Here is a 24,420-nt window from a genome sequence, read left to right as displayed (position 1 = left end):
TGGCGTTCTGAGGTGACTGAATGGGTGGCGAAGCAAATGAAAAACCCTGGTAGCAGCAGTCCTCTGTTCTGTCAGTCCTCCGCTCTGCTCCGGCCTTTTAATCCACATAAATAAAAGCAAACGAAAACAGTAACGGTCAATAGTGTTTTTCATCCACAGTCCATGTTTTTTTCTTCTTTAACTTCTTGACCACACTTTGCCTTGTATCAGGCTAAAAAGGGGTTCCTTGTAAACTTTATTGCAGCGGTGTCAAAAAGACTCCCATCGAAGACGCAGTAAATATTCTAACGGGGTCTGGATGCAAGGCCATTCCTGCTGGCTCCAGGCACTGAATTAGGCCAGCCTGTTTCTAGTTAGAGAGTCATTAAAGAGATCTTACAGCCACAGCAAATGGTTTCCTGTCCTGAGTGCTTAACTCCTGTACTAGGAAATGTCCTAGGCCGTAAAGGGTGAACCAAACTTCCTGAAACATTTTTAAAGTTACCACTGGGTCCGTGGGGCCAAACGAAGCAGCCGACCGGCGTGTTCCAACCCTTTCGATGTGGCCAATCAAACGAGACCCCGCTTGAACCTAACATGACATTGACCGTTTAAACAGGTGGTGTCCATTTATTGGGAAGGACCGGCATATTCAATCGAGAGGAGGGAAATGTTTGGGAAAATGCTCGACATGCTTAAAAAAGAGTGACAGGACAAATAAATAATGACTATGTTGTAGCCATGGCAAACACGATTGGTCAACGTGAACAAACATGGACAATGACTATATAGTGTCTACTTCAGATAGAGACAATATTAAACTGCATTTATGCTTAACAATATGCTCAACAATCAGTAGTAGTGCTCTAGACATCACTACCAACTGTATGGGTGAAAAGCTTTGTTTCCAATTCCACCCAGTGTTTTATTACACTTCCAGTGCCAAGTGTTAGTCTATGAATTAGTCATGTTTATAGTATGGACTTATGTCCCATTGTGTTGGATGAAATGAATAAACAGAGACATTGAATGACACATGAAACCAGGGCATATGTCCACACATTATAAAATAACATAATGCCTCAATCATCTAGCTACTAAGTCCTATCTGCCAACTGTTCCTAGGAGGAACAAACAAAATATATCCTCTACCCACATTATTCAAGACAGTGAGTGAGCAAATGTGTGTGTGTGTGTGTGTCCATATCTCTGTGTGTGTCTTCTTCTGCGTTCACACATCCGCACATCCCAAGTGAAAGAATGGGCCATTCCTCGGAGATACTCTCCCATGCCCCCTCTGCTCTGCCAGCCCAGCAGCAGCCTGTGTATAGTAGGCCTAATGGCTCCCAGGGTGGTTAAGATGTGACCTGAGACCTGAGAGGGAGAACACCTGCTCTTACCTGCCCTCCCCTAACACACTCTACAGGTGACTCTGCCTTTGTCTGTCTCTACAACAGGCCCACCACTACTCACTGTTCCCAGAGCACACTGTGTGTCTGTGTCTACAACAGGCCCACCACTACTCACTGTTCCCAGTGCACACTGTCTGTCTGTCTGTCTGTCTCTACAACAGGCCCACCATGACTCACTGTTCCCAGAGCACACTGTGTGTCTGTCTCTACAACAGGCCCACCACTACTCACTGTTCCCAGAGCACACTGTTTGTCTGTCTCTACAACAGGCCCACCACTACCCACTGTTCCCAGAGCACACTGTCTGTCTGTCTCTACAACAGGCCCACCACTACTCACTGTTCCCAGAGCACACTGTCTGTCTGTCTCTACAACAAGCCCACCACTACTCACTGTTCCCAGAGCACACTGTTTGTCTGTCTCTACAACAGGCCCACCACTACTCACTGTTCCCAGAGCACACTGTGTGTCTGTCTCTACAACAGGCCCACCACTACTCACTGTTCCCAGAGCACACTGTCTGTCTGTCTCTACAACAAGCCCACCACTACTCACTGTTCCCAGAGCACACTGTGTGTCTGTGTCTACAACAGGCCCACCACTACCCACTGTTCCCAGAGCACACTGTGTGTCTGTCTCTACAACAGGCCCACCACTACTCACTGTTCCCAGAGCACACTGTCTGTCTGTCTGTCTGTCTGTCTCTACAACAGGCCCACCACTACTCACTGTTCCCAGAGCACACTGTGTGTCTGTCTCTACAACAGGCCCACCACTACTCACTGTTCCCAGAGCACACTGTGTGTCTGTCTGTCTGTCTGTCTGTCTCTACAACAGGCCCACCACTACCCACTGTTCCCAGAGCACACTGTCTGTCTGTCTGTCTGTCTCTACAACAGGCCCACCACTACCCACTGTTCCCAGAGCACACTGTCTGTCTGTCTGTCTCTACAATAGGCCCACCACTACCCACTGTTCCCAGAGCACACTGTCTGTCTGTCTGTCTCTACAACAGGCCCACCACTACCCACTGTTCCCAGAGCACACTGTCTGTCTGTCTGTCTCTACAACAGGCCCACCACTACTCACTGTTCCCAGAGCACACTGTGTGTCTGTGTCTACAACAGGCCCACCACTACCCACTGTTCCCAGAGCACACTGTGTGTCTGTCTCTACAACAGGCCCACCACTACTCACTGTTCCCAGAGCACACTGTGTGTCTGTCTCTACAACAGGCCCACCACTACTCACTGTTCCCAGAGCACACTGTGTGTCTGTCTGTCTGTCTGTCTCTACAACAGGCCCACCACTACCCACTGTTCCCAGAGCACACTGTCTGTCTGTCTGTCTGTCTGTCTCTACAACAGGCCCACCACTACCCACTGTTCCCAGAGCACACTGTCTGTCTGTCTGTCTCTACAATAGGCCCACCACTACCCACTGTTCCCAGAGCACACTGTCTGTCTGTCTGTCTCTACAACAGGCCCACCACTACCCACTGTTCCCAGAGCACACTGTCTGTCTGTCTGTCTCTACAACAGGCCCACCACTACCCACTGTTCCCAGTGCACACTGTCTGTCTGTCTGTCTGTCTGTCTGTCTGTCTGTCTGTCTGTCTGTCTGTCTGTCTGTCTGTCTGTCTGTCTGTCTGTCTGTCTGTCTGTCTGTCTGTCTGTCTGTCTGTCTGTCTGTCTGTCTCTACAACAGGCCCACCATGACTCACTGTTCCCAGAGCACACTGTGTGTCTGTCTCTACAACAAGCCCACCACGCTCACTGTTCCCAGAGCACACTGTCTGTCTGTCTGTCTCTACAACAGGCCCACCATGACTCACTGTTCCCAGAGCACACTGTGTGTCTGTCTCTACAACAGGCCCACCATGACTCACTGTTCCCAGAGCACACTGTGTGTCTGTCTCTACAACAGGCCCACCACGACTCACTGTTACCAGAGCACACTGTTTGTCTGTCTCTACAACAGGCCCACCACGACTCACTGTTCCCAGAGCACACTGTGTGTCTGTCTCTACAACAGGCCCACCACGACTCACTGTTACCAGAGCACACTGTTTGTCTGTCTCTACAACAGGCCCACCACGACTCACTGTTCCCAGAGCACACTGTCTGTCTGTCTTCCCTGCAGAACAGGCAGGCAGGCCAGGTCATACATTAGTCATGCAGACACATTCATGTTAGCGGATGTATAATGCAGAGCAAAGGCGTGTTTATGACTGTTGAGGTTTGCTGGGCTTAAATATGTCTGTCTGCATGTACGCCTGGGGCACTGGGCTGACACAAAGAGCTAAAATATGATATCACAGGCAGCGGAAGGATAGGGTGAGTAATATCCTTTAAAGATGACTACTTAGATGACTGTTATGAATCAATGCACTCAAAGATAATTAAAGTACAGTAAACGTCTAGTTAATGGTGGGCTGCTATGGGGATATGACTTTTAAAAGCAAAAGATGAACAATGCATACATTTTAAAGATGTAGGGTCGACGGCAGGTCAGAGTGACTGAACATCATTCCAGAGAATGCATTAGCAAACATTACCCTGCATGGTTTGGCTGATATTCATCCTCTCAAATTGTGCTTCTAGTTCTGTAGATTCATACTGTTGTAATAAAGTATTCAACTCAAAGTTAACACAAACATGCACACGCATGCAAATTCATAAAGGTGTATTTACTCTGTTATGACAACCCTCATGGTCAAGGAAGTCTTTGTCACATTTCTTTGACAACATCTTTAATCACAACAACATGTCGTCAATAGCAGCATCCCTAGATATGAACAACATCCCGTCAATAGCAGCACTGGCTACCAGATATGAAAATAGTGTGTTTCAGTGTGTTGGTTTAATGGTGCTGTCCAGTCATTAATCACACTGCTCCAGAGAAAACAGAGGGTTGACTCATGGCAGCCATGGCCAGGTTCTGGGATGAAGATTAGGCCCCTAATGAAAGCAAAACAAAGCTGGACATGCTAAATGTATTGGCACATTTAGAGAAAGTGGCCCCAGAAGGACACTGCCACCAATAATCATTTCAGAAGTGCTGTTTCCTTCGGCTCTCAGACACAATCTGGAGAGGGGATATTTGTGGAGTGGCTGAACAAACACAGATTTGCCGGTATCTCCGTCTTTCCCAGCTGAGGGGCTGAGGGAAGGCAGTACGGAGCAGAGCACAGCACTGGGCTGGTGTGTCGGCTGCTGCGCCCCCCTGCCTCCCGTTCCCGTCACCCTGCCTCTGTGTAGTTTGCTCCTGGGAACGGACGGGACTCGTCCTCCTTGCCGACTGGCCCCTCTTCTGGCCCTGGGTGCTGTAGAGTAACACTCTCCATTTTTCTTCCTCTCTGTTTCTCTCGCTCGCTCTCTCTCTCTGTTTCTCTCTCTCTTTCTGCCTCTTTCTCTCTCTGTCACTTGCTCTCTGCCCACAGCAAGCCTCAGGAAAGCAGGGACAGGCTTCAAAACTGAAAGTAGAGTCCAGCCTGCCATGGTTACAGTGTTTTTCTCTCTCCCTAACTTTTCCTCAGTCGTTGGGCTTAAGGGGATTCTACAGGTCTGGGTGCTGATATCTGCCACACAGGTCATAGATAGACCACAGTGCTGATAACTGGGCATTGTAGAGACAAGGCTGTTTCCTTTACTGACAAATGAAGTGGTGACACTTTACAGATTTGGACTAGATGCTTAAAATGTGAATAAATCCACAAAGTATCACCATAAACATTATCCATCTATTTGTTCATGTTCAGCGCCACGTCACAATACTTTTTCTTCTCAAAATCTGGAAATACAAATCAGAGGATCATGCCAAATGCAAAAGATTAACCAAGAGAGTGGACATGATATGAGACAGACATGAAGCTTTGGCCTAATGACAACTGCCTAAGTTAATGTGTACCACATGCAGTGGAGATGGAGGTGGAGGAAGAGGAAATGGTACTTAAAATGGCCATTGTTCTAATTCAGAGGCAATCTGGAGATAATGACACTGACTTCAATTGCAGACAGTCGATTCATGGATAGGATAGCTTCTATTTTTCTTCCTTTTTCCCTGGAGCCATTATCGTGAGCTGAAGAGGGATTAAGAATTTTGACATGGGGGTTACGTCCTTGGTTTTGTGAATGTTTATGATTTTAATCTTTAAAGACAGGTCTAGATGATCAACATGTGTAATTAATGCATGAACATAACGTAAAAGAGCTGGCTGAAAAGGGGGAACGGGACAATTTGTGTTCTATTATGGCCTGTTATGACACCATACTGTGAGAGAAATGTAATCATTATTGATATGAAATGTGTGTGTGTGTGTGTTTGAGGTGTAGCCTGTGCTCTGTTCACTGCGTCTATCCTCAGTGTTTCTCTCCAACAAACCCTAATTAGCGATGATTTCCACCCGTGCTCTTTGCCCCTGGTCAGTCTCCTCTGTCCCTTCCTCCTCACCTTGTAACACAACACTGCCCTACTGACCACCCTGTAAATGATCCACCGCTCCAAAAAGGCTTTAGGGTCTGTAATGACTGGCCTTCAGATTATAAATGAAGAGTTTATTTCCAAAATGCTACATCCATCCATTTTTTTACATGTTATTCTTTTCATAAAAAATTATTGGTTATGGGTACATTCATGTGTGTGTGAAATATTACTGTTCTCTGATATTTAATTCATAGATTTCAGATGTGCATAACGCTATTTATCCATTGTTTAGCTGGAATGGAATGTTGGTATCCTGTATACTGTGATGTGCGGTTGTGTCACCTAGCTATCTTAAAATGAATGCACTGTCGCTCTGGATAAGAGCATCTGCTAAAAGACTAAATTGGCAAATGTAAATGTTTGACATACAAATATCATATTACTGTACTGAATTATATAATATTTTCATCATATATATGTCACAAATGTATCACCAATCACTTGAATAATTTCTTTAAAAGCTAATTTACCAACATTTCTGAAAATATATATATGGCATTTTAGAATTATACTCAAATCTATACCATCCCAATCTATGGAATTCCAGACATTCCGGAGAATATGAAGGAAAAGTGAATGTGAACAACATGATCTGGTGATTGTCCTGGAGATTGAGGAGGAGACCCCCATGCTGCCTCTCCAACTCCCTCTTGTCCTCTATGGATGAACATGGTGATTGTCCTGGAGATTGAGGAGGAGACCCCCATGCTGCCTCTCCAACTCCCTCTTGTCCTCTATGGATGAACATGGTGATTGTCCTGGAGATTGAGGAGGAGACCCCCATGCTGCCTCTCCAACTCCCTCTTGTCCTCTATGGATGAACATGGTGATTGTCCTGGAGATTGAGGAGGAGACCCCCATGCTGCCTCTCCAACTCCCTCTTGTCCTCTATGGATGAACATGGACATCCTGTCAGAGGGCTGTGGCTATCAAATCAAATAATAAAACCAAATAGAAAGTGCACTCATAACGGTGTGCAGAACATGTCAGAATCCAGTAAATCACATCAAATCAAACTTTTTTTGTCACAAGCACCGAATACAACAAGTGTAGACTTTACCGTGAAATGCTTACTTACAAGCCCTTAACCAATAACGCTGTTCAAGAAGAAGAAAATATTTACAAAGTAGGCAAAAGAAAAGTAATAATAAAAAGTAACACAATAGGAATAACAATAACGAGGCTATATACAGGGGGGACCGGTACCGAGTCAGTGTGCAGGGGTACAGGCTAGTTGAGGTAATCTGTACATGTAGGTGTGGGCGAAGTGCATGGGTAACAAGTTTGTTACCTATGCATAGGTAACAAACGAACAGCGAGTAGCAGCAGTGTACAGGGGGGGTGTCAATGTAGATTATCTGGTGGCAATTTTTATGAATTGTTCAGCAGTCTAATGGCTTGAGGGTAGAAGCTGTTGAGGAGCCTTTTGGTCCTAGACTTGGCGCTCCGGTACCGCTTGCCGTGCGGAAACAGTCTATAACTTGGGTGACTGGAGTCTCTGACAATTTTATGGGCTATCCTCTGACACCGCCTATTATATAGGTCCTGAATGGCAGGAAGCTTGGCCCCAGTGATGTACTGGGCCGTTCGCACTACCCTCTATAGAGCTTTACGTGGCCGATGCCGAGCAGTTGCCATACCAGGCGGTGATGAAACCGGTCAGGATGCTATCGATGGTGCAGCTGTAGAACCTTTTGAGGATCTGGGGGCCCATGCCAAATCTTTTCAGTCTCCTGAGGGGGAAAAGGTTTTGTCGTGCCCTCTTCACAACTGTCTTGGTATGTTTGGACCATGATAGTTTGTTGGTGATGTGGACACGAAGGAACTTTAAACTCTCAACCCGCTTCACTACAGCCCCGTCAATGTTAATGGGGGCCTGTTCGGCCCGCCTTTTCCTGTAGTCCACGATCAGCTCCTTTGTCTTGCTCACATTGAGGGAGAGGTTGTTGTCCTGGCACCACACTTCCAGTTCTCTGACCTCATCCCTATAGGCCGTCTCATCGTTGTCGGTGATCACTGTTGTGTTGTCAGCAAACTTAATGATGGTGTTGGAGTCATGTTTGGCCAAGCAGTTGTGGGTGAACAGGGAATACAGGAGGGGACTAAGTACGCACCCCTGAGGGGCCCCAGTGTTAAGGATCAGCGTGGCAGACGTATTGTTGCCTACTCTTACCACCTGGGGGCGGACCGTCAGGAAGTCCAGGATCCAGATGCAGAGGGAGGTGTTTAGTCCCAGAGTCCTTAGCTTAGTGATGAGCTTCATAGGCACTATGGTGTTGAACGCTGAGCTGTAGTCGATGAATAGCATTCTCACATAGGTGTTCCTTTTGTCCAGGTGAGAAAGGGCGGTGTGGAGTGCGATTGAGATTGGGTCATCTGTGGATCTGTTGGGGCGGTATGCGAATTGGAGTTGATGTGAGCCACGACCAGCCTTTCAAACCACTTCATGGCTACCGATGTGAGTGCCACGGGGCGGTAATCATTTAGGCAGGTTACCTTCGCTTCCTTGGGCATAGGGACTATGGTGGTCTGCTTGAAACATGTAGGTATTACAGACATGGTCAGGGAGAGGTTGAAAATGTCAGTTAAGACACTTGACAGTTGGTCCGCACATGCTTTGAGTACACGTCCTGGTAATCCGTCTGGTCCAGAGGCTTTGTGAATGTTGACCTGTTTAAAGGTTTTGTTCACATCGGCTACCTAGAGCGTGATCACACAGTTATCCAAAACAGCTGGTGCTCTTGTGCATGCTTCAGTGTTGCTTGCCTCGAAGCGAGCACAAAAGGCATTTAGCTCGTCTGGTAGGCTCGCGTCACTGGGCAGCTTGCATCTGGGTTTCCCTTTTTAGTCCGTAATAGTTTACAAGCCCTGCCACATCTGACGAACGTCAGAGCCGGTGTAGTAGGATTCAATCTTAATCCTGTATTGACGCTTTGCTTGTTTGATGGTTCGTCTGAGGGCATAGCGGGATTTCTTATAAGCGTACGGATTAGTCTCCCTCTCCTTGAAAGCGGCAGCTCTAGCCTTTAGCTCGATGCGGATGTTGCCTGTAATCCATGGCTTCTGTTTGGGATATGTACATACAGTCACTGTGGGAACGACGTCGTCAATGTACTTATTGATGAAGCCAATGACTGAGGTGGTATATTCCTCAATGCCATTGGATGAATCCCGGAACATTTTCCAGTCTGTGCTAGCAAAACAGTCCTGTAGTGTAGCATCCGCGTCATCTGACCACTTCCGTATTGAGCGAGTCACTGGTACTTCCTGCTTTAGTTTTTGCTTGTAAGCAGGAATCAGGAGGATAGAATTGTGGTCAGATTTGCCAAATGGAGGGTGGGGGAGAGCTTTGTATGCATTTCTGGCGTAAAGGTGGTCTAGGATTTGTTTTCCCTGGTTGAACATGTGACATGCTGGTAAAATTGTGGTGAAACTGATTTAAGTTTGACTGCATTAAAGTCCCCGGCCACTAGGAGCGCCGCTTCTGGGTGAGCATTTTCTTCTTTGTTTATGGCCTTATAGAGTTGGTTGAGAGCGGTCTTAGTGCCAGCTTCGCTTTGTGGTGGTAAATAGACGGCTACGAATAATACAGATGAGAACTCTCTTGGTAGATAGTGTGGTCGACAGCTTATCATAAGGTACTCTACATCAGGCGAACAATACCTCGAGACTTCTTTAATATTATATTAGACACCAGCTGTTATTGACAAAAAGACACACACCCCCACCCCTCGTCTTACCAGAGGTAGCGTCTCTGTTCTGCCGGGGCATGGAAAATCCCGCCAGCTCTATATTGTCTGTTTCTTCGTTCAGCCACGTCTCGGTGAAACATAAGATGTTACAGTTTTTAATGTCCCGTTGGTAGGATAATCTTAATAATAGGTCATCAATTTATTTTCTAACGATTGCACGTTAGCAAGGGGAATGGAAGGCATTGGGAGTTTTCTCGCTCGCCTCGGTTTCTCAGAAGGATCACCGATCTGCGTCCCCTTTTCCGGCGTCTTTTCTTCACGCAAAAGGCGTGGATCTGGGCCTGTTCCAGTGAAAGCAGGATATCCTTCTCGTCGGACTCGTTAAAGGAAAAAGTTTCTTCCAGTCCGTGGTGAGTAATCACTTTTCTGATGTCCAGAAGTTCTTTTCGGTCATATGAGACGGTAGCAGCAACATTATGTACACAATAAGTTAAAACAATAGCACAATTGGTTGGGAGAATATAAAACGTCAGCCATGTTCTTCGGCACCATCTTAATAACATCTGGTACACTGTTGTACACTGGTCTATATGTGTGTGCGTGTCTATGCTGCATCACTCCAGCCTTTAGCAGCACCTCCTAGTACAATATAGTTCAGTGCAACACACACACACACACACACACACACACACACACACACACACACACACACACACACACACACACACACACACACACACACACACACACACACACACACACACACACACACACACACACACACACAGAGGGTGCCACTGCTGACACACAGCCACTTATTCCCTCAGGCCCTATTCCCTTTTGGAACATCACAGACATTTTTGTCGCACCATATGTTTGGGCAAATATAAGCGCTATCCTGTACTATTTTAAAGAGGGAAGAGAGATGAAAACATTTCGCCAGGAAGCCTCTCAGCCTTATGCCAGTTGGATTAGTCATCAAGTCACTTGCAAACAGTGAGATGAAGGATCTTAAAAACCCTACTTTACACTCTTAGCAGGACAATCAGTTCCCCCCTCCATCACTTCCCCCCTCCCTCCCGGGTAAGAAGACCAAGTAAATTACATAAAACAGACATATGCCATTCTGATCCCACTCAAATGGTGGATTACCTCTTTGATTAATCACACACAATTTAATCTGACGACTGAAATTATAGTTCCTCTTTCAGCAGGGGAAATACGCTTATTTGATACGAGGCAACGGAATTATTAGTTTTTCTTCTCTCCCTCGGCTATTCTTCATTGCTAGCGGATTGTAACTCAATTATCTTTCTGTCAGACGATTATCCCCAGGCTTAATTTAATCTTCATTACTCCCAAGTCATATTTCAATTAAACATGCTATCATAGTGTTAACACATACTTAAACCTGTTATTCCTTCCGTTAATTTCCCACTCAATGGTGCTGAGGGGGTAACAGATGTCATAATTATGCACTTATTATACATATTTCACACAGTGGAGTGCCGGGCGGTGGCCCTAGAACATTCATCTAATGACAACATGCTTTAGTTGTGATCTATAATACACCGCCTGCTTAGCAACCTGCTTGGGCCCCTAGCTGCTTAACTGTGACACACAGATATCAGCGGCCAAGGTAAGGAAGGTAATGCATTAGTAGATTACTCAGCACACTCATTTCACCTCGTGGAGAGGCAAGGTCGAAGCCTCTCTAGATCAATGTCTCTACATCGAGAGGGATGCCAACACAGAGCCAGGTGGTTCCCCCAGGGGGTTAGAGAGGGGTACAACACCCCCTTGGCACTGACAGGAGGGGTAATGTGCCAGTCACTCTGCCAGTGTGAATGCTACCAGTTAGCTACAGACAGTGTGATTACAGTCTGACTATTCACTGTTAGAACATGGGCCCCCCTCTGGAACAGTATTAGGATAGATCCCTGCTTCACCTGGAAACATCTGGACAGGGGAAAAGGAACATGTCAGTCATAGATAATAAGACATTTTAATTGTATTTCTTTTTATTTCACCTTTATTTAACCAGGTAGGCCAGTTGAGAACAAGTTCTCATTTACAACTGCGACCTGGCCAAGATAAAGCAAAGCAGTGCGACAAAAACAACAACACAGAGTTACACATAAACAAACGTACTGTCAATAACACAAAAGAAAAGAAAAATAGAAAAATCTATGTACAGTGTGTGCAAATGTAGAAGAGTAGGGAGGTAGGCAATAAATAGGCCATAGTGGCAAAATAATTACAATTTAGAATTAATACTGGAATGATAGATGTACAGATGATGGTGTGCAAGTAGAGATACTGTGGTGCAAAAGAGCAAGAGGGTAAGTAATAATATGGGGATGAGGTAGTCGGGTGTGCTATTTACAGATTGGCTGTGTACAGGTACAGTGATTGGTAAGCTGCTCAGACAGCTGATGCTTAAAGATAGAGAGGGAGATATAAGACTCCAGCTTCAGAGATTTTTGAAATTCGTTCCAGTCATTGGCAGCAGTGAATTGGAAGGAAAGGCGGCCAAAGAGGTGTTGGCTTTGGGGATGACCAGTGAAATATACCTGCTGGAGCGTGTGCTACGGGTGGGTGTTGCTATGGTGACCAGGGAGCTGTGAAAAGAAGGGGCTTTACCTAGCAAAGACTTGTTCGAGGCTAGCTCCAGGCTAACTGGTGCTTGCTTCGGGATAGAGATGTTAGACAGGAGTAGCCACTCGGATAGCAGCTAGCTAGCTGCGATGATCCGGAGTAAAAGTTTCAAAACTTGCGGTAGGAATCCGGAGATGTGGTAGAGAAAAGCAGTCTGATATGCTCTGGGTAGATATCGCGCTGTGCAGGCTGGCAGGAGTTGCCCGTGCTGAGGCTGGCAGTCCGAGTTAATGGTGATGACCGCTAGCAGTGGCTAACTGACTACTAGCTAGTAGCTAGTTAGCTGGCTTCTGAAGGGGTTTCCGGTTCAAAAGTGTAAAAATAGCAGATCCGTACCACATTGGGTGAGGCGGGTTGCAGGAGAGTATGTTCAGTCCGTAGATGGATAATGAGATTAAAAATAATAAAAATATATACGAAGAAAAACGATATATACAAGGGACGGGACAAGATATTCAAAACAGACAACCCACTGCTACGCCATCTTGGAACACATCGTAGTGACATCAAGATAACAAGAGATCTCAAGATAACAAGAGATCTGCTGGTGTAGTTCTCAAGTCTGTTATTCAAAGATTACTTATTGACAGCATCTGCTATTAAATCCTTGATCTTCATTCAGATTATCTATTTACATCTATTATTTTCCTCAGGATAAGAAACTGTAATCTTTCCGTAATCTTAGTAGATTGAAAAAAACCATGTTAAGCATTAAGTTAAAAGACTGAGCATGACAACAATGAACATGGTGAACATCTTCATCTTTTGAAGGATCTCGACTGGCCTCAAACTCCAACCCTACGTATCCTTTGCTACAATCCATGAAACACACACAGCTAGGGATCCTCCTCTGCATCTCACCCAGCATGATGACCCACCAGCACTGTTGTCAGTTTATTGAGCCTCTGACTAAGAGGAGACAATAGATTACCAATACCTCTGTCTGAGACACAAACAAACAACAAAAAAACACAAATAAATAAATAAGCAGCAACGGTGCTCAAAAAGCAGAATGCTTTACAAATTAAGAAAATGTCTGTGAAGCCCACAGATAGGAAATGTGTGGGACAGGAAGGAAATGTGCTGCACAGACCTCAGCGCCAACAGACCTGCCAACCAACCAGCCAACACAGCGGAACAGCTCCAAGGCAAGCCTCTCAGACATTATAAGTGGAAAAACATGAAATGTATAATCGCTAAAATATTATACAAATTACAGTAACAAATTAAATTGCAATATTAAAGGTTAATATATTGTCAGATAGATATGTGGATAACACATCACTAGTTGAGATATAAAAGTGGAAGAATTCACAAGGCATCACAGTCACAGTTCCAGGTTTTCTCTTGGCCCTCACACACTCTGCCGGACACTCTAACAACAGTATTAACCAGGTTATGGATGCTGTGTGCCGTTTAACCAAATCTGGGAAGTATTTGAAGTTGAGCTTTGTAATCTTTACAATCTCTAAGGGAAATCCTGCGACTCATTTTTACAATCAACAGTAATATGAATCCTGTGTGAGAGAGGCCCGGGGGCATTGGCTGCTCTGGAGGAGATTGTATACAGGCTGAGAGTTAAATGAGTAGGACAGGATGACACACACACACACACACACACACACACACACACACACACACACACACACACACACACACACACACACACACACACACACACACACACACACACACACACACACACACACACACACACACACACACACACACACACACACACACACACACACACAATAGAAGCCTGTTTGGGAAAGACCTGAGCAAAGACAACCAGGCTCAATAGCATACTGATGAGATCCATGATAATTTAGAGAGAGAGAGAGAGAGAGAGAGAGAGAGAGAGAGAGAGAGAGAGAGAGAGAGAGAGAGAGAGAGAGAGAGACGCAGAGAGAGAGAGACGCAGAGAGAGAGAGAGAGAGAGAGAGGCAGAGAGAGAGAGAGACAGAGAGAGAGAGAGAGAGAGAGAGAGAGAGAGAGAGAGAGAGAGAGAGAGAGAGAGAGAGAGAGAGAGAGAACAGAAGAGACGCAGAGAGAGAGAGAGAGAGAGAGAGAGAGAGAGGAGAGAGAGAGGAGTGGACAGGCTGTGCTCACTCTGCTCCAGCGGAGAGGTAGAGACAGAGCTGCATTTCCTATTACACTGTGACAAATACTCAGACCTAAGAGAATATTTCTTTCCCAAAATTATAATTCAATACAAAGAATTTGAAACTATAAAAGATGAAGAAAAAATCAAATATTTATTGGGTGAAAAGCCAAAATGTGCAATTTTGGCAGCCAAATATGTGTCCTCCTGAAACAACCTGAGGGACAGCCAGTGAAAAGTGCAAAGTAATGTTGATAATATTTCCCATCTTGTTTTGTTTTGTCTTTCATACCAGGTCATGTGTCTTCTCAGTCAGGTTGACACTGGTCTACTACTGTTGCTTTAATGTATTGTTGTTCTGATTAATATTGTTGTTGTAGTTGTTGTTAATGGTAATCCCATGTCCACTACTACTATTATTATTGCTGTTGGTCCCACCATTTATTTATATATAAATATATATATATATTTTGTATATACAGTGGGGAGAACAAGTATTTGATACACTGCCGATTTTGCAGGTTTTCCTACTTAGAAAGCATGTAGAGGTCTGTAATTTTTATCATAGGTACACTTCAACTGTGAGAGACGGAATCTAAAACAAAAATCCAGAAGATCACATTGTATGATTTTTAAGTAATTAATTTGCATTTTATTGCATGACATAAGAATTTGAACACCTACCAACCAGTAAGAATTCCGGCTCTCACAGACCTGTTAGTTTTTCTTTAAGAAGCCCTCCTGTTCTCCACTCATTACCTGTATTAACTGCACCTGTTTGAACTCGTTACCTGTATAAAAGACACCTGTCCACACATTCAATCAAACAGACTCCAACCTCTCCACAATGGCCAACCAGAGAGCTGTGTAAGGACATCAGGGATAAAATTGTAGACCTGCACAAGGCTGGGATGGGCTACAGGATAATAGGCAAGCAGCTTGGTGAGAAGGCAACAACTGTTGGCGCAATTATTAGAAAATGGAAGAAGTTCAAGATGACGGTCAATCACCCTTGGTCTGGGGCTCCATGCAAGATCTCACCTTGTGGGGCATCAATGATCATGAGGAAGGTGAGGGATCAGCCCAGAACTACACGGCAGGACCTGGTCAATGACCCGAAGAGAGCTGGGACCACAGTCTCAAAGAAAACCATTAGTAACACACTACGCCGTCATGGATTAAAATCCTGCAGCGCACGCAAGGTCCCCCTGCTCAAGCCAGCGCATGTCCAGGACCGTCTGAAGTTTGCCAATGACCATCTGGATGATCCAGAGGAGGAATGGGAGAAGGTCATGTGGTCTGATGAGACAAAAATAGAGCTTTTTGGTCTAAACTCCACTCGCCGTGTTTGGAGGAAGAAGAAGGATGAGTACAACCCCAAGAACACCATCCCAACTGTGAAGCATGGAGGTGGAAACATCATTCTTTGGGGATGCTTTTCTGCAAAGGGGACAGGACGACTGCACCGTATTGAGGGGAGGATGGATGGGGCCGTGTATCGCAAGATCTTGGCCAACAACCTCCTTCCCTCAGTAAGAGCATTGAAGATGGGTCGTGGCTGGTTCTTCCAGCATGACAACGACCCGAAACACACAGCCAGGGCAACTAAGGAGTGGCTCCGTAAGAAGCATCTCAAGGTCCTGGAGTGGCCTAGCCAGTCTCCAGACCTGAACCCAATAGAAAATCTTTGGAGGGAGCTGAAAGTCCGTATTGCCCAGCGACAGCCCCGAAACCTGAAGGATCTGGAGGTCTGTATGGAGGAGTGGGCCAAAATCCCTGCTGCAGTGTGTGCAAACCTGGTCAAGAACTACAGGAAACGTATGATCTCTGTAATTGCAAACAAAGGTTTCTGTACCAAATATTAAGTTCTGCTTTTCTGATGTATCAAATACTTATGTCATGCAATAAAATGCAAATTAATTACTTAAAAATCATACAGTGTGATTTTCTGGATTTTGTTTTAGATTCCGTCTCTCACAGTTGAAGTGTATCTTTGATAAAAATTACAGACCTCTGCATGCTTTGTAAGTAGGAAAACCTGCAAAATCGTCAGTGTATCAAATACTTGTTCTCCCCACTGTATATACATATATATTTGATTTGTATTTTTTGATATGTATACTTTGACAATGTAAGTAATAATGAACTTGCCATGTCAATAAAGTCAATTGAATTGAAATTGAATTGAATTGAGAGAGACGCAGAGAGAGAGAGAGAGAGAGAGAGAGAGAGAGAGAGAGAGAGAGAGAGAGAGAGAGAGAGAGAGAGAGAGAGAGACAGACGCAGAGAGAGAGAGAGAGAGAAGCAGAGAGAGAGATGCAGAGAGAGTGAAAGATACTCAACCAATCCGTCTCATTTCAGTGCATTGATTATGTGTTTTACGTTGAAGCAGTAATATGGACATATGAAACCTGACTCTGGATGCTCAGGGCTACTGGTCAGAGAGGCGGAGGGAGGGAGGGCAGGAGGCAGCCCCCGAGGAGGGGTCGGTGTGGTGGACAGAGGGAAGAGGGGAGGGAGAGGCAATCAGGGGTTATTGTCAGTGACAGGGCTGCACCTTGATGGGCCAGGCGTTGCTTTGTTTGTCACCTCACCAACCTCAATCCATCAATCATCTCCTCTAGACCCACACGACCAATCAATCAGCTGCATGCTGCACCCAGTGGAGGGACGTCTGTCACAGCGTCACGGCAACGGCCTGGTTCAGGTTTCACCAGCCAATCACAAGTGTCACAGCAACTTCACTATCTCATATCAAAATAATTAAAGTGGTAAATATTTGACTGGAAACTCATATTTGTTTTCAAGAAAAGCATTACTTTGCTTATTGTTTATTTTGGTAATTTTCACTAGTATTATGAAGTAATTGATAGTAGTCAAATAGCAGTAGTCAGACTAGAGGTAGTAATATTAATGTGGTAATATTTTAAATAATACAGTCTTCAACTGAAGTCTAGTTTTAAAAGGCTACATCAAACACTGCCTTTCTTACCTCTTCCGTTGCATTTTACATTACATATTTGGTGCGTATTTGCTTGTTAACTCTTAACATATGTACCTAGCTCCCAGGCATTATTCACACACGTCTGGGAATTCTTAGGAAATGGCAATAAGTCACGGAAATGTGTAAAGAACTCTGGCAATTTTCACTTCAACGTTGTCAGTGAGGTACACTCTCCCAGAAGAAAGCATCTCATTTTATTTGTAGCATGTAGCAGCAAGAAAAGTTACACGTTTAATGAACAACACCTCCTGGAGGTATTTTTTGATTCCCAGACTCTTTTTTTCTGGCGAACATGTTGTTATACATTTATTTACATGGGGAATTTGTGCCAGTCAGCAACTGGAATGCTTCTAATTTGGACTGCATGTATAATTATCGAAAGCAAGGCATGCAGAAAAAAAAGTATTAAGAAAAAAAAGAAGAAATTATAATAAGTATGACGTCTTTATGCCTCATTTCATAAAAAAGTACAACACATTGAAGTGATTTTTTTTTTACCCAAAATGATCTTTATATTTAATTCTGAATTGTTTTCATACGCCTGCTTGTATAATTGTAGGTCTATTGAAGGTGAGTTACATTAGAAGAGGCTCGTCTCTCCCTCAGAGCCTCAACTGTTGCTGCTGGTTCTTTTTTCAGAACATTAGGTTGCAGCCTTAGGGATGCTTTGACCAGCGGATCAATGGATCTGCTTCTCTTGTCACCATTAATTTGGACTGAGCGAGGGGTACAGGCTCCAGCCCCAGCCCTCGTCTGCCGCTGGCCTGCCTGGCCGGCCCTGCCTTCACCTGGGCTCCTCTCTCTCTGAGCTCCCCTGACAGCTGGCTGCCACCAGCCACAGACACCAGCAGACAGGCGACAAGTCCTTGGGCTCCACACACACACACATGCACAGATGCACTCTAGAGTAGCCGTCGTGGTGCAGTTGAACACTGACGCCAAACACTCTCTCTCTCCGTCTCACTCTCTCGCTCTCCTTCCCCTCCCTCTCAGTCTCTCTTCCTCCCTCTCTCTACTCCTTCCCCTCCCTCCCTCTCCATCTCTCTCTCCTTCTCTCTACCTCTTCCCCTCCCTCCCTCTCCATCTCTCTCTCCTTCTCTCTACCTCTTCCCCTCCCTCACCATCTTTCTCTTTCCTTCTCTCTACTCCTTCCCTTCCCTCACCGTCTCTCTCTCCTTCTCTCTACTCACTCCCCGTCTCTCTCTCTCCCTCCCTCTCTCTACTCCTTCCTCTCCCTCACTGTCTATCTCTCTCCTTCCTCTTCCTCTGTCACTCTCTCTCTCGTTCTCTCTACTCCTTCCCCTCCCTCTCCCTCCCCCTCTCTGCTCCTTCCCCTCCCTCCCTCGCCGTCTGTCTATACATCTCTCCATCTCTTGATCTTGGTCACCCTCTCTCTGTCTGGGTCTATCACGATGTCCCTCTACTCTTCTCTCTAGTCAGTGTAGTCAGAGAGCAGTAGTTCAGACAGTTGGAGGGGGACCAGTCCCTCTACTCTTCTCTCTAGTCAGTGGAGTCAGAGAGCAGTAGTTCAGACAGTTGGAGGGGGACCAGTCCCTCTACTCTTCTCTCTAGTCAGTGGAGTCAGAGAGCAGTAGTTCAGACAGTTGGAGGGGGACCAGTCCCTCTACTCTTCTCTCTAGTCAGTGGAGTCAGAGAGCAGTAGTTCAGACAGTTGGAGGGGGACCAGTCCCTCTACTCTTCTCTCTAGTCAGTAGAGTCAGAGAGCAGTAGTTCAGACAGTTGGAGGGGGACCAGTCCCTCTACTCTTCTCTCTAGTCAGTGGAGTCAGAGAGCAGTAGTTCAGAAAGTTGGAGGGGGACCAGTCCCTCTACTCTTCTCTCTAGTCAGTGGAGTCAGAGAGCAGTAGTTCAGACAGTTGGAGGGGGACCAGTCCCTCTACTCTTCTCTCTAGTCAGTGGAGTCAGAGAGCAGTACTTCAGACAGTTGGAGGGGGACCAGTCCCTCTACTCTTCTCTCTAGTCAGTGTAGTCAGAGAGCAGTACTTCAGGCAGTTGGAGGGGGACCAGTCCCTCTACTCTTTTCTCTAGTCAGTGGAGTCAGAGAGCAGTAATTCAGACAGTTGGAGGGGGACCAGTCCCTCTACTCTTTTCTCTAGTCAGTGTAGTCAGAGAGCAGTAGTTCAGACAGTTGGAGGGGGACCAGTCCCTCTACTCTTCTCTCTAGTCAGTGTAGTCAGAGAGCAGTAGTTCAGATAGTTGGAGGGGGACCAGTCCCTCTACGCTTCTCTCTAGTCAGTGGAGTCAGAGAGCAGTAGTTCAGACAGTTGGAGGGGGACCAGTCCCTCTACTCTTCTCTCTAGTCAGTGGAGTCAGAGAGCAGTACTTCAGACAGTTGGAGGGGGACCAGTCCCTCTACTCTTCTCTCTAGTCAGTGTAGTCAGAGAGCAGTAGTTCAGACAGTTGGAGGGGGACCAGTCCCTCTACTCTTCTCTCTAGTCAGTGTAGTCAGAGAGCAGTAGTTCAGACAGTTGGAGGAGGACCAGTCCCTCTACTCTTCTCTCTAGTAAGTGGAGTCAGAGAGCAGTAGTTCAGACAGTTGGAGGAGGACCAGTCCCTAAATTCTTCTCTCTAGTCAGTGGAGTCAGAGAGCAGTACTTCAGACAGTTGGAGGGGGACCAGTCCCTCTACTCTTCTCTCTAGTCAGTGGAGTCAGAGAGCAGTAATTCAGACAGTTGGAGGGGGACCAGTCCCTCTACTCTTCTCTCTAGTCAGTGTAGTCAGAGAGCAGTAGTTCAGACAGTTGGAGGGGGACCAGTCCCTCTACTCTTCTCTCTAGTCAGTGTAGTCAGAGAGCAGTAGTTCAGACAGTTGGAGGGGGACCAGTCCCTCTACTCTTCTCTCTAGTCAGTGGAGTCAGAGAGCAGTACTTCAGACAGTTGGAGGGGGACCAGTCCCTCTACTCTTCTCTCTAGTCAGTGGAGTCAGAGAGCAGTAGTTCAGACAGTTGGAGGGGGACCAGTCCCTCTACTCTTCTCTCTAGTCAGTGGAGTCAGAGAGCAGTAGTTCAGACAGTTGGAGGGGGACCAGTCCCTCTACTCTTCTCTCTAGTCAGTGGAGTCAGAGAGCAGTAGTTCAGACAGTTGGAGGGGGACCAGTCCCTCTACTCTTCTCTCTAGTCAGTGGAGTCAGAGAGCAGTAGTTCAGACAGTTGGAGGGGGTCCAGTCCCTCTACTCTTCTCTCTAGTCAGTGGAGTCAGAGAGCAGTAGTTCAGACAGTTGGAGGGGGACCAGTCCCTCTACTCTTCTCTCTAGTCAGTGGAGTCAGAGAGCAGTAGTTCAGACAGTTGGAGGGGGTCCAGTTGTGGGCCAGTCTCTACTGCTACACCCGCCACTGCTGCAGTCTGGAGTGATTCTGTTTGAAACCACTTGCACGCTATCCAGACAAACACAAACACATTCACATTTGCATGTCATACACACACTCAAAAAATTTAGGACAATTTTGTTATCATGAGATTCATGATCAGTCATTAAATTACAATTTTTTCTCATGAAAAATACAGAACTCAGATATGAAACTGAGTAAACCCAAATATATAATTTTACGGCTACATTAAAAATGTTTACTATTCAGGAACAAGAGCTCCTAAATATTCAGTTGAGTTATTGTTCCCACGTGTTACAGAATGTATTGCACTGTATGTAAAAAATGAACAAACATGGTCTTTGTGTCAGCCATAGGAAGAGACGGCTTTGTTTTGTCGTCTGTACTTTATTACAGTTTGCCATCTGCACAGAGGTATGTTAATAGCTAGCTGTGACTATTTACACATGAAAAAGCCCATCCATCTGCTGCATTGTTGTCGTCGGTCCCACGTGGATCCATCCCACCTTTTATACCAAACAACTGCTGTTTATGTCACAGGGTGACAGAGAGAGCGAGAAACTAGGTGACACCTGCACCTTACATCCTGGTTAGTGTTGTATTGTACCGTACATATGCACCTTATGCACCTCACCTCAACATATTGTCTCATCCTCAACACAGCAGTAGGTTCAACTATACAGTGCATTTGATATACACCCAATGGGAGATTGAGGTTTTCCACTTTGTTTAATACTATGTCAGATTGTGTATTTGAATGTGTGAAAAGAAAGCTAGGGTTTATTTTGTAATGGATCAAAAAGAGATATATGGCATAGACCTTGGACTGAGAACAAAAACTACATTTACTCAAACTCTGCAAGCAACTTATCATTTAAACATTGGTGGATGACTACACATTCCTCCACACCATGGTCTAAGTGCATTACCATACAGATACAGTACAGTCAGAGAGTATTTAGAGAGTCGGGCCAATGCAGTTTCTGCATTATGATGCATTTACATGACACCTCAACATTCTATAGCAGCCATGTTCCTTCCCCATTAACATTACATGGGGAATATTTCAACAATGCTTTGTAACTCAATGTCTAGAATTAGAACAATATACAACATTGTAAAAGTTGGTCCAACTCTCTAAATATATGGCTCTGAGTACAGTACACTGCCCATAGTGTGGCAGAAGGAAGCATTATCCTCTGAGGGAGAATAAAATGCTTTAACTCCAACAAAAATAGGATGAAATGTGGTTATGCATAGCTGTTATTCTCTACATGAAACTATTGCTGCTCAGGCGTATTCATATCTATAAATTACTGGAGTATACAAGTACATATCGATGAATTACCAATAAATGTAAAACAAGGCGCTTCATATCAGAGGTGAAACTACAGTAAATGTTGATTACAGACATGGGATAATACATCAGACAGCAGTGTACTATAAGCCCTGTGTTTGGCTGCTGTAATTGAAGTCTAAATCAACCAGAGAGAGAATGTATGGGTCAGTCAACCATAGTAATAACCCTGCCAGACAGCAACAACAGCATTAACAACAACACAAACAACAAACAGGAAGACTTAACCACGGTGTCAGCCTGGTAAACAGTAAACAACCAGGCCAGAGACACATCATAGCTGCATGTTCTACTCTGAGCTCTGCCGTGATTGGTCCAGGTCTAGCTCCAGACAAGGAAGGAATGCCCTGGTGCTATCGAGGGCAGGTGGAAGGCAGCGTGCCAAATCCCCAGCCCAGGTACTGTAACTGTACAGCCATGTTGTCTGAGGTGAAGGAACATTGAAGCATTAATCCCCACCTGACACTAATACCTGATGTATGATTGACCTTAAAGCAGCAGGACACTAGACTAGCTACAGGACATGACAGTTAGAGCTAGTCTCAGTCAGTCTGGGCCATATGGTCAGGACATTAGCCCTTTACCCTCTACAGGGATAATCTCTCCGCTCTGGCAATGCTTTTTCTTCACAGATTTCTTCTGGCAATAACTGCATGACAGCATTACCGTATTGAGACAGATTTAGAAGGAGCCTTCGTCACAGGGATGCATGGGGGAGGGGCTTTGCTGCAGGAAGTAAGGAAACATAATCTACTGTAATCTAGGAAAGTCGTGCCAGACAAGGGAGGGAGGGCCCTGATGGTCTGATGGTATGAAAACCTTATGGTATTTCATTTGATTCACACATGCAAACACATGTCTGGCCTAAATACATGCTTAATGCTGCTGTAATACTAATATTATTATTGACATAATCAGATTAAGAAATTAACATTGATACCAGGCATATGGAGTTTTAATTCAAATATGTAACTGTCTCTGTCCTATAAACTGTATGCATGTGCAGTAGTAATGTAGATCATGTACACTAATAACATAATTGGCAAGACAAGATTCGTGACCACTTGAAGCAAGGTTATTCGTTAGAATGTTGTCTGTGAAGGTGTCTGGAAAAGCAGAATCTCACCTGGGATACTCAGTGGGTCCATTGTCTGCCTACTGTATATCTTTTAACAAGACCAAGAAACCCCAAACAAAGCCTGGGAGAGTGTGTACAATCTCAGCCAGTGTGAACAGACTAGACTGAGTAATGACTAGTTTAGAGAGCATAGACGTCTTGTCCTGGCTGCTCCTTGAAATAATCCAATCTGCCTGAGCCTCCCATGACAGTTTCTCAGGGCAGGGCCACACAAACCAAACTGTGCCCTAACACAAAGCCAACTGACTGCTCTGCTCTCCAAGCTCCTTCAACCTCCTTGATTTGCAACCGACCCCCCCCCCCCCCCCCCAACACACACAAATACTGTTAAACCCTCTTCTCCAACAGCAGTGATAGTGGTGAAACCAAGCCCACACCTCTCCTCTCCTCTGCTTGGCAGGGCCCGGCTTGGTCACGTAATGAACAAATTCACTGCACATTACTCTGGACTTGATCTCTGGCAAAATAGTGCTGGAACAAACAATTTGGTTTGTCAACACCTTTCTCTGGACTCCTCCATCAATGTCAGGGGTCCAAATCTAAACAGCAAAGTGCATTTGACTGCAGGACCCCAGGCTGATTAGACATCCCAGCTCAGCAGATTGTCTCAGACAGGACAGGCAGCTCTGATTGCTAACCCGGCCTGAAAATAGTCTGCGCTGCCCCGGGATTAGCATGAATATTTTGATATAAATCGATAAGCAATCTCCACTCCATAAGAAATGCCAGCAGCCTTCATTTGGCTGATCAAAGGTACATCAGCAGGCGGGCGACAGCTGGCTATTGTTTTCAGGCAGGGGCTGTGGGAGGGTGTGTGAGGGGGGATTCCATAGGAGGGATGGAGATAGATCCATGGCTCCACGGCTCTGGTTCTCTCCACTCCACCTAATCGTGGAAACAATCACTGCTTCACAGGATCCCATCTCCCAGGGATGGACTGACTCAAATGAGGGTGGCAGAGGGCCGAACCACAGGGGGAACGAGTTAATTTGTTAACCATTACTGCTGTGGCCTGACTGGCCTTGTCGCTGGCTGCTGCTGCGGCGGCCGCCACTGACCCGGAAGTAAAGGGCCAGGTCAGTGTATCTAGCCTATCTGGTTATACCTTCTTTGGACTTAAACAGATTTGATTGGATTTGACACGGCTTTACCAGTGGATGGTAATAAGCCAAGGAGTCACACAAACTGTTATAAATCCTTCTAATTTTCAATGTCAGAGGCTCAAAGATATACTTTTTGTTGTGCA

This window comes from Salvelinus namaycush, chromosome 1 (assembly GCF_016432855.1).
Source record: "Salvelinus namaycush isolate Seneca chromosome 1, SaNama_1.0, whole genome shotgun sequence".
In the NCBI taxonomy this organism is placed as follows: Eukaryota; Metazoa; Chordata; class Actinopteri; order Salmoniformes; family Salmonidae; genus Salvelinus; species Salvelinus namaycush.
Note: the sequence above shows the minus strand (reverse complement) of the source record.